Consider the following 12,192-nt stretch of genomic DNA (forward strand, 5'->3'; position numbering starts at 1 on the left):
ATATTTGACTTAAGAGTGAAATTTCCGTGTAATACAGTAAACGAACTAAAGAATGACGTTTTGAAACTTCCTATTAAATTCGAAAAATTTGTAATAAATTATTACCATTTTTTTCTATAAAGAATGATAATGTCCTACTGAGAAAAGTGTTGCGATTCTTTGTGTTTACTGTTTCGCTTGTAAAACTACGTTAAATTTATAGAAATTGTCATATCATCCAGAGGAATGCCGTTGAACATAAAATCAGCGTTACTTCTATAATACATTTACAAGTGAACTTGTATTGTGAATATATTTTATTCGTAAATTATGTAGGTTCACAGAGAAAATCATACAAAGTTAGTTAACGTAATTCACACATTCCCAACTTAGATTATTGAAACTAAACGCATTCCTTACTTTCCTTGTTTATCACTATTTTCATCATAATATAATTTCGTATATTCACCTTTATATTCTGATTTCTCTAATTTGTGAAAATGACATTTTAATAGCCTTTATTCTCACACATCTATAAGGCGAAAAACATTCCTCGGTGAAACTAAACAGTTTATACATTTATTGTATGGAAGTGTATATTAGTTTTGATTGATACAGAAACATCTTCGTTTCACCTTGTTTTCTTGATATTTCTTCTAACTTTGAAATTTCACTGGGATCTCTCAATGGAGTGGAACAAAGAGTAATGATTTACAAGCTTTATGTGAAACCGCAAGACTATAGTTTATGGAATTTCACACGTGCCTTTCTTTGCGATGTTAAGTGAAAAGAAAAACATTGTAGCAGAGCGTGGTTTCGATCCACGGACCTCTGGGTTATGGGCCCAGCACGCTCCCACTGCGCCACTCTGCTTCGTTTTTCTATGTCTACTATAAAGGTTCATAAAACAAATACTTAATGTTATAGAACATTTATTTTGGTTCTCCATAACAACTACGTGTTTCGAACGTGTAAATTGTTGTATTCATAAATTTTGTATCCTATCGAAATAACTTCAGAAATAATTATCGCTATCGGGATATTTCCGTACTCTTCTACTCACATCGTTGTTTAATTTTCTGGAAACGGTCAAAAGTGTTGACATAATGAAGAAACGACAAAATTTTGGCTTTCCCATTATACGTCTATTTGACCTATTTCAAGTCCATCAAACATCCAATACTTGTTATTAAACGAAATTTAAAATAGTGTGATTTTTTTATATTCAACGATATCTGCGTTACAAGCGATTTCGAAACTGACGACAAACACGCATTTCAAGGATATTTAATATTCTGATATTATATTGATGTGTAAGAAATAGGGAGAAAATTCCATACGAATATCTTTTTTCAATATGTCAAAAGTCCCGCTAGGTCTGAACTTTATGAAGTGTGATGCTTTCTTGAAAGTGTTGAGATGTCGTCGATTAAAAGTTTAGAAGTAAAACAAGGTAGAGTAAAAGCAAAGAATGAAGATTTGTTTTTCAAATAATACGAAAATGAAGTAAATAACGACAAGAGCAACAGAGGAAACATAAGGAAAAGAACATCACGTTCACGGTTTATAAACCTTCGTCGACATTTTTAAATTTGATTTTGAAACGCAGTTACTTTTTAACTAACGATATAACTAACTATTATTTTTTCATATTTGAAATGCGACTGAACTGTTTTGGAGCAATTAACATATATTTTCCTTTTTTCTTTATCTTTGTTTTCTATTCTTACTTGTTTTTACCAGAGCTGTTAGACAGAATGATTCAGAAGTAAACAATCAAAAGTACGGTAAATTTTGTTACGATTTCTTGTACAATAAAACTTTCCTCTATTCCTTTGGCTTTGTGAATAAAACGTAATTAATTTTTGTGCAGATTAGTTCAAACTTAAAAAATCTATAACTTCCTCATGAATGAGAGAGTTCAAATAGATACGTATGGCACACTACTCAAATAAAGAGGTTTCAAAACGTTTCTTTTCCTTTTTTGACACAATTCGACGATGTTATTGTTTACCACGGAATAAAACTCGTAGTGTGAACTCTTGGGACATTAACGAAATGTTAGTTGGAAACTTTGGACGAGTCAAAAAAAAGTCTTACAATTCTCGGTAAACTTATGATTACATATTTTGTATACATTATGAATAATTTAATTTGCTCGTGTTATTTTGTTGGTGAACGAAACTGTAAGTTTAAGTGGTTTAATGACAAAAAAGGTTTGATTATTCCCTTTGAAAACGTAAGGTATTTTGTAGACACCTGTCACATGAAACGTCTCTAATTTTTAGTAACTTTGTAAATACTCTGTCAACAATATACGATATTTGACTTAAGAGTGAAATTTCCGTGTAATACAGTAAACGAACTAAAGAATGACGTTTTGAAACTTCCTATTAAATTCGAAAAATTTGTAATAAATTATTACCATTTTTTTCTATAAAGAATGATAATGTCCTACTGAGAAAAGTGTTGCGATTCTTTGTGTTTACTGTTTCGCTTGTAAAACTACGTTAAATTTATAGAAATTGTCATATCATCCAGAGGAATGCCGTTGAACATAAAATCAGCGTTACTTCTATAATACATTTACAAGTGAACTTGTATTGTGAATATATTTTATTCGTAAATTATGTAGGTTCACAGAGAAAATCATACAAAGTTAGTTAACGTAATTCACACATTCCCAACTTAGATTATTGAAACTAAACGCATTCCTTACTTTCCTTGTTTATCACTATTTTCATCATAATATAATTTCGTATATTCACCTTTATATTCTGATTTCTCTATTTTGTGAAAATGACATTTTAATAGCCTTTATTCTCACACATCTATAAGGCGAAAAACATTCCTCGGTGAAACTAAACAGTTTATACATTTATTGTATGGAAGTGTATATTAGTTTTGATTGATACAGAAACATCTTCGTTTCACCTTGTTTTCTTGATATTTCTTCTAACTTTGAAATTTCACTGGGATCTCTCAATGGAGTGGAACAAAGAGTAATGATTTACAAGCTTTATGTGAAACCGCAAGACTATAGTTTATGGAATTTCACACGTGCCTTTCTTTGCGATGTTAAGTGAAAAGAAAAACATTGTAGCAGAGCGTGGTTTCGATCCACGGACCTCTGGGTTATGGGCCCAGCACGCTCCCACTGCGCCACTCTGCTTCGTTTTTCTATGTCTACTATAAAGGTTCATAAAACAAATACTTAATGTTATAGAACATTTATTTTGGTTCTCCATAACAACTACGTGTTTCGAACGTGTAAATTGTTGTATTCATAAATTTTGTATCCTATCGAAATAACTTCAGAAATAATTATCGCTATCGGGATATTTCCGTACTCTTCTACTCACATCGTTGTTCAATTTTCTGGAAACGGTCAAAAGTGTTGACATAATGAAGAAACGACAAAATTTTGGCTTTCCCATTATACGTCTATTTGACCTATTTCAAGTCCATCAAACATCCAATACTTGTTATTAAACGAAATTTAAAATAGTGTGATTTTTTTATATTCAACGATATCTGCGTTACAAGCGATTTCGAAACTGACGACAAACACGCATTTCAAGGATATTTAATATTCTGATATTATATTGATGTGTAAGAAATAGGGAGAAAATTCCATACGAATATCTTTTTTCAATATGTCAAAAGTCCCGCTAGGTCTGAACTTTATGAAGTGTGATGCTTTCTTGAAAGTGTTGAGATATCGTCGATTAAAAGTTTAGAAGTAAAACAAAGTCGAGTAAAAGCAAAGAATGAAGATTTGTTTTTCAAATAATACGAAAACAAAGTAGATAACGGCAAGAGCGACAGAGGAAACATAAGGAAAAGAACATCACGTTCACGGTTTATAAACCTTCGTCGACATTTTTAAATTTGATTTTGAAACGCAGTTACTTTTTAACTAACGATATAACTAACTATTCTTTTTTCATATTTGAAATGCGACTGAACTGTTTTGGAGCAATTAACATATATTTTCCTTTTTTCTTTATCTTTGTTTTCTATTCTTACTTGTTTTTACCAGAGCTGTTAGACAGAATGATTCAGAAGTAAACAATCAAAAAGTACGGTAAATTTTGTTACGATTTCTTGTACAATAAAACTTTCCTCTATTCCTTTGGCTTTGTGAATAAAACGTAATTAATTTTTGTGCAGATTAGTTCAAACTTAAAAAATCTATAACTTCCTCATGAATGAGAGAGTTCAAATAGATACGTATGGCACACTACTCAAATAAAGAGGTTTCAAAACGTTTCTTTTCCTTTTTTGACACAATTCGACGATGTTATTGTTTACCACGGAATAAAACTCGTAGTGTGAACTCTTGGGACATTAACGAAATGTTAGTTGGAAACTTTGGACGAGTCAAAAAAAAGTCTTACAATTCTCGGTAAACTTATGATTACATATTTTGTATACATTATGAATAATTTAATTTGCTCGTGTTATTTTGTTGGTGAACGAAACTGTAAGTTTAAGTGGTTTAATGACAAAAAAGGTTTGATTATTCCCTTTTGAAAAACGTAAGGTATTTTGTAGACACCTGTCACATGAAACGTCTCTAATTTTTAGTAACTTTGTAAATACTCTGTCAACAATATACGATATTTGACTTAAGAGTGAAATTTCCGTGTAATACAGTAAACGAACTAAAGAATGACGTTTTGAAACTTCCTATTAAATTCGAAAAATTTGTAATAAATTATTACCATTTTTTTCTATAAAGAATGATAATGTCCTACTGAGAAAAGTGTTGCGATTCTTTGTGTTTACTGTTTCGCTTGTAAAACTACGTTAAATTTATAGAAATTGTCATATCATCCAGAGGAATGCCGTTGAACATAAAATCAGCGTTACTTCTATAATACATTTACAAGTGAACTTGTATTGTGAATATATTTTATTCGTAAATTATGTAGGTTCACAGAGAAAATCATACAAAGTTAGTTAACGTAATTCACACATTCCCAACTTAGATTATTGAAACTAAACGCATTCCTTACTTTCCTTGTTTATCACTATTTTCATCATAATATAATTTCGTATATTCACCTTTATATTCTGATTCCTCTATTTTGTGAAAATGACATTTTAATAGCCTTTATTCTCACACATCTATAAGGCGAAAAACATTCCTCGGTGAAACTAAACAGTTTATACATTTATTGTATGGAAGTGTATATTAGTTTTGATTGATACAGAAACATCTTCGTTTCACCTTGTTTTCTTGATATTTCTTCTAACTTTGAAATTTCACTGGGATCTCTCAATGGAGTGGAACAAAGAGTAATGATTTACAAGCTTCATGTGAAACCGCAAGACTAGAGTTTATGGAATTTCACACGTGCCTTTCTTTGCGATGTTAAGTGAAAAGAAAAACATTGTAGCAGAGCGTGGTTTCGATCCACGGACCTCTGGGTTATGGGCCCAGCACGCCCCACTGCGCCACTCTGCTTCGTTTTCCTATGTCTACTATAAAGGTTCATAAAACAAATACTTAATGTTATAGAACATTTATTTTGGTTCTCCATAACAACTACGTGTTTCGAACGTGTAAATTGTTGTATTCATAAATTTTGTATCCTATCGAAATAACTTCAGAAATAATTATCGCTATCGGGATATTTCCGTACTCTTCTACTCACATCGTTGTTTAATTTTCTGGAAACGGTCAAAAGTGTTGACATAATGAAGAAACGACAAAATTTTGGCTTTCCCATTATACGTCTATTTGACCTATTTCAAGTCCATCAAACATCCAATACTTGTTATTAAACGAAATTTAAAATAGTGTGATTTTTTTATATTCAACGATATCTGCGTTACAAGCGATTTCGAAACTGACGACAAACACGCATTTCAAGGATATTTAATATTCTGATATTATATTGATGTGTAAGAAATAGGGAGAAAATTCCATACGAATATCTTTTTTCAATATGTCAAAAGTCCCGCTAGGTCTGAACTTTATGAAGTGTGATGCTTTCTTGAAAGTGTTGAGATATCGTCGATTAAAAGTTTAGAAGTAAAACAAAGTCGAGTAAAAGCAAAGAATGAAGATTTGTTTTTCAAATAATACGAAAACAAAGTAGATAACGGCAAGAGCGACAGAGGAAACATAAGGAAAAGAACATCACGTTCACGGTTTATAAACCTTCGTCGACATTTTTAAATTTGATTTTGAAACGCAGTTACTTTTTAACTAACGATATAACTAACTATTCTTTTTTCATATTTGAAATGCGACTGAACTGTTTTGGAGCAATTAACATATATTTTCCTTTTTTCTTTATCTTTGTTTTCTATTCTTACTTGTTTTACCAGAGCTGTTAGACAGAATGATTCAGAAGTAAACAATCAAAAAAGTACGGTAAATTTTGTTACGATTTCTTGTACAATAAAACTTTCCTCTATTCCTTTGGCTTTGTGAATAAAACGTAATTAATTTTGTGCAGATTAGTTCAAACTTAAAAAATCTATAACTTCCTGATGAATGAGAGAGTTCAAATAGATACGTATGGCACACTACTCAAATAAAGAGTTTTCAAAACGTTTCTTTTCCTTTTTGACACAATTCGACGATGTTATTGTTTACCACGGAATAAAACTCGTAGTGTGAACTCTTGGGACATTAACGAAATGTTAGTTGGAAACTTTGGACGAGTCAAAAAAAAGTCTTACAATTCTCGGTAAACTTATGATTACATATTTTGTATACATTATGAATAATTTAATTTGCTCGTGTTATTTTGTTGGTGAATGAAACTGTAAGTTTAAGTGGTTTAATGACAAAAAAGGTTTGATTATTCCCTTTTGAAAAACGTAAGGTATTTTGTAGACACCTGTCACATGAAACGTCTCTAATTTTTAGTAACTTTGTAAATACTCTGTCAACAATATACGATATTTGACTTAAGAGTGAAATTTCCGTGTAATACAGTAAACGAACTAAAGAATGACGTTTTGAAACTTCCTATTAAATTCGAAAATTTGTAATAAATTATTACCATTTTTTTCTATAAAGAATGATAATGTCCTACTGAGAAAAGTGTTGCGATTCTTTGTGTTTACTGTTTCGCTTGTAAAACTACGTTAAATTTATAGAAATTGTCATATCATCCAGAGGAATGCCGTTGAACATAAAATCAGCGTTACTTCTATAATACATTTACAAGTGAACTTGTATTGTGAATATATTTTATTCGTAAATTATGTAGGTTCACAGAGAAAATCATACAAAGTTAGTTAACGTAATTCACACATTCCCAACTTAGATTATTGAAACTAAACGCATTCCTTACTTTCCTTGTTTATCACTATTTTCATCATAATATAATTTCGTATATTCACCTTTATATTCTGATTCCTCTATTTTGTGAAAATGACATTTTAATAGCCTTTATTCTCACACATCTATAAGGCGAAAAACATTCCTCGGTGAAACTAAACAGTTTATACATTTATTGTATGGAAGTGTATATTAGTTTTGATTGATACAGAAACATCTTCGTTTCACCTTGTTTTCTTGATATTTCTTCTAACTTTGAAATTTCACTGGGATCTCTCAATGGAGTGGAACAAAGAGTAATGATTTACAAGCTTTATGTGAAACCGCAAGACTATAGTTTATGGAATTTCACACGTGCCTTTCTTTGCGATGTTAAGTGAAAAGAAAACATTGTAGCAGAGCGTGGTTTCGATCCACGGACCTCTGGGTTATGGGCCCAGCACGCTCCCACTGCGCCACTCTGCTTCGTTTTCCTATGTCTACTATAAAGGTTCATAAAACAAATACTTAATGTTATAGAACATTTATTTTGGTTCTCCATAACAACTACGTGTTTCGAACGTGTAAATTGTTGTATTCATAAATTTTGTATCCTATCGAAATAACTTCAGAAATAATTATCGCTATCGGGATATTTCCGTACTCTTCTACTCACATCGTTGTTTAATTTTCTGGAAACGGTCAAAAGTGTTGACATAATGAAGAAACGACAAAATTTTGGCTTTCCCATTATACGTCTATTTGACCTATTTCAAGTCCATCAAACATCCAATACTTGTTATTAAACGAAATTTAAAATAGTGTGATTTTTTTATATTCAACGATATCTGCGTTACAAGCGATTTCGAAACTGACGACAAACACGCATTTCAAGGATATTTAATATTCTGATATTATATTGATGTGTAAGAAATAGGGAGAAAATTCCATACGAATATCTTTTTTCAATATGTCAAAAGTCCCGCTAGGTCTGAACTTTATGAAGTGTGATGCTTTCTTGAGAGTAGTGAGATATCGTCCATTAAAAGTTTAGAAGTAAAACAAAGTAGAGTAAAAGCAAAGAATGAAGATTTGTTTTTCAAATAATACGAAAATGAAGTAGATAACGGCAAGAGCGACAGAAGAAACATGAGGAAAAGAGCATCAATTTCACGGTTTATAAACCTTCGTCGATATTTTTAAATTTGATTTTGAAACGCAGTTACTTTTTTAACGAACGATATAACTAACTATTCTTTTTTCGTATTTGAAATGCGACTGAACTGTTTTGGAGCAATTAACATATATTTTCCTTTTTTCTTTATCTTTGTTTTCTATTCTTACTTGTTTTTACCAGAGCTGTTAGACAGAATGATTCAGAAGTAAATAATTAAAAAGTACTGTAAATTTTGTTACGATTTCTTGTATAATAAAACTTTCCTCTATTCCTTTGGCTTTGTGAATAAAACGTAATTAATTTTTTGTGCAGATTAGTTCAAACTTAAGGAATCTATAACTTCCTGATGAATGAGAGAGTTCAAATAGATACGTATGGCACACTACTCAAATAACAAGTTTTCAAAACGTTTCCATCACCTCCTGCCAACTCTTGGGCTACTCTTTTATGAACGAAGACTGGGATTGAACGTCACTTTATAACTACCCCACGGCTGAGAAGGTGAGCATGTTTGGTGCAACTGGGAATCGAATCCACGCCCCTGAGATTACGAGTCGAACGCCTTATCCCACCTGGCCATGCTGAGCCAAGGTAAGTAATGTTTAAATCATTTTCAAACATTTTCATTTTTCACTGACCACAAACACCTAAATGTAGTATGCGATTTCATATTAATTCCAACTGAAAATTGAAAGTAGGCATAGCATATAAATTGCGGTTTTATTCACTGTTAACGTACACAGAAATAAGCTACAAATCTTCCATTTAGTAGGTAGAGAAATTATTTATTATAAACCACTTAATGTTTTAGTAAGAGATTATGACGGGACACGATGCCCATTGTAAGAGAAATAAAACTAACATTTTAACAGAAGCATCATGTCAAATAATCAGTTTCAATTACATTTATATAAGTATTCCAATGATTTTCATACAAAATAATAAAAATTACGCATAAATTTTTGCAAAAGTATTCAAGCAAATTATGAAGAATTTACAAGTTAAAGTGTATAATTGTTTATTATTTACTGATCAGATTGATGCAGTCCTGCCACCTAGTATTTAACAAAAGCTTCATCAGTTTTTATATATATATATATACTCTCGTTCACAAATGTTTCGCGACATCACCACATTCTTGTACTAAATTTTACTTTGAACGTTTACAATAAAAATATTAAAAACACTATATCAGCGTCATTTACACAAACATTTTATTAGTTAAACGCAACTTTACTGCAATCGAACTAAGTCTGAAATGTAAACACTATTCGAAGAAGCTTTCTGCGCAAGAAAACTCGCACATTTTAAAGATGGCGGAAATTCTTTTCTGTAGACTTTACATTTCACGCATAGCACGGTACAAGACATCAGTAATGCAGCATTGTTAACTATCAAAGTTCCCTTAGATACAGTTTTATTTTTTTAATTATTTTCGTGAGGGAATATTGCATTATCTCTCTTGAAACTGTTCAAGGCCTGAGTTATCCTGTTACTACTCCATCAATTATTTTCCCCCCAAACAAACAGGTTTTGTTTTTATCAAGAACGGAATTAACAACTATATTTAACAGTTCGTGTTCACTTTATACAGAACATTGATGAATATAAATACTGTTTTATTAAGTGTGACCTACTTCAAACGCGAAGGCATACGAATAAAATTCTTCTCAGACTAATTACAAATATTAAAATAATTCAGTCCAAACCACCTTAAACAAAACATTTTATTGTCAAAAACACCGCCTACATTTATATAAAGAAGCAAGTAGTTAAAACCGCATGGGCGACAATGATATCATAATTTATGTTGAAGAACTACCAAGTTTTAGTTGTTTTTTTAAAGGATGACGTTTGGAGCTAGCGATATTTATCAGATCGGACAGTTTACAACGAAACGTTGTCCTTCTTTTAAAAAACAACAAAAAGAACTTGGCGATTGTTCAACCTACATTAACACATCCAAGCTTCACGATCGGAACACAAATGTTTCAACAAATGTTCTTCTTGCACAAACAAAGCTTCTAAATTATCGTTATTAAAACAAGATCATGTAGTTACGTTGGTAATTCCTGAATCTAACGTTATTTCCTCACAGCGCTTTTAGAACAGAACTAATAACAGTATCCTGAAAAATACTCAAATAGAGGTTATTTTATGCATTATAAATTATTACGTTTGATAATATTAATTAAATGCATGAAATTACATTAAGCAACGACTACAGTTATGTAATGTACTTCTACTTATAGAAAAAAACAGTAAAAACGATCAAATTCAAACTAATATATCACTATGTCACACAACAAAAGTTGACAATACTTTTCCTCGTTCTTCAACATACATACATGAAGATATTTTTCTCACCTAAAATTGTTTAATTAGGCTTAATTGCTTATGTTTACAGCTTACAGCGGAATAATGAACCCATGATTTTGAGACTGTATGTACGTAAACTACATCTGCCCCTTTCACTAAATAACTAGGAAACATAACCAATCAGGTACACTTTAACCCCCCCCCAATTTAATTAATACCTAATGTTAAAGAACTTTTTAACTGCCATAACACCAAATATCTTTATAAACCATTAACAATTACAATTTATACGAAATAATTTCAATTGACTGTTAGACTAAATAAAATCCAGACGTTGAACAACAGGACGATTTATTAGTTATGAGCCAATCCACAGAAAATGTAAAGCCCGACTTTACGCCATCAAGCTCAAAATAAACTGATCAAAGTCGTATCCTTTACTACTGGCACACTACACAATATAATAAATCAAAATACTTTACTACTTTATCGTTTAACGCTTACCAATATGCTAACAAAATACACATTGTAACTAACGTTACTCAACAGATTATGCTCGTATCGTATTCAAATCGTGTCTTAACAAACTAAATTACATGAAAAAATAAATTTCACATTTTAATCAATCTTTTATATTTAATTATCCTTTAATTTAATTAGTTACAGCGCTACGAAAATCTCATTTACACAAAACGTCTACTTTTGGTAGCAATAACACAAACACGACTTTAAAGTTCATATTTTTAAATAAGAATATATGGAACATTAAAATATGTTAAAATTTACTTTTAACGTATGATACTAGTTCCATCTGGTGGTCAAATATAACATGAAGAATTCGGTAAATTTTTCAATTTTTAATTGCATAAGGCGTTTAACATTTCAGAAGACGCAAGCTTTAAAATAACAAAATGTAGATTCAAACACATAGAAACATTGTATACAATGTTAAGTGATACGCCTACAAATCAGTTCATTCTTAAAACATTTTCCTTTTCGCAATCTATTCATACAACTTTAATATACATCGGTATAAAAAGTTTTCAATATTATTTTATAAAGCACAAAATAATCTTTTAAACATTTTACAGAAATTTTTTTAGAATTTTCTCCATGTGATGTGGACATTGTTGCTTGCCGAAACCATTTTTGTTTTAATGACTGTGCTGCCACCTAAGAGAAACTTCAAGCAAGATTTTTCAAACAGTCCAGACTGTAAAATCTTTCATTTATATAATTTTAATATTGAATAATTGCGACCTTCAAACTCAGCAATGAATTTAATATGACATTACTGTGAAAATTAAACCTGTAAACACACACACACAGAAATATTAATACAAACAAAATAATCACATGCAAGTTAATTCTCAATTCATTCGAAAATATACTTTAACTGAAAATTAAATTACGTAATAATATACAAGTGCTA

The 12,192-nt window shown here is 30.8% G+C and overlaps 3 non-coding genes across 3 annotated transcripts; all 3 read right to left on the reverse strand.

The window, feature by feature from the left end:
- Positions 1–780: 780 nt before the first annotated feature.
- Positions 781–852, reverse strand: TRNAM-CAU (transfer RNA methionine (anticodon CAU)). The gene has a single exon. It is a non-coding gene; the product is annotated as a tRNA-Met (tRNA).
- A 2,227-nt stretch (positions 853–3,079) lies between these two features.
- On the reverse strand, positions 3,080–3,151 carry TRNAM-CAU (transfer RNA methionine (anticodon CAU)). Its single transcript has one exon. It is a non-coding gene; the product is annotated as a tRNA-Met (tRNA).
- A 4,527-nt stretch (positions 3,152–7,678) lies between these two features.
- Positions 7,679–7,750, reverse strand: TRNAM-CAU (transfer RNA methionine (anticodon CAU)). The gene has a single exon. It is a non-coding gene; the product is annotated as a tRNA-Met (tRNA).
- Positions 7,751–12,192: the final 4,442 nt, after the last annotated feature.

Source organism: Tachypleus tridentatus, chromosome 13 (genome assembly GCF_004210375.1).
Source record: "Tachypleus tridentatus isolate NWPU-2018 chromosome 13, ASM421037v1, whole genome shotgun sequence".
NCBI classification, from domain to species: Eukaryota; Metazoa; Arthropoda; class Merostomata; order Xiphosura; family Limulidae; genus Tachypleus; species Tachypleus tridentatus.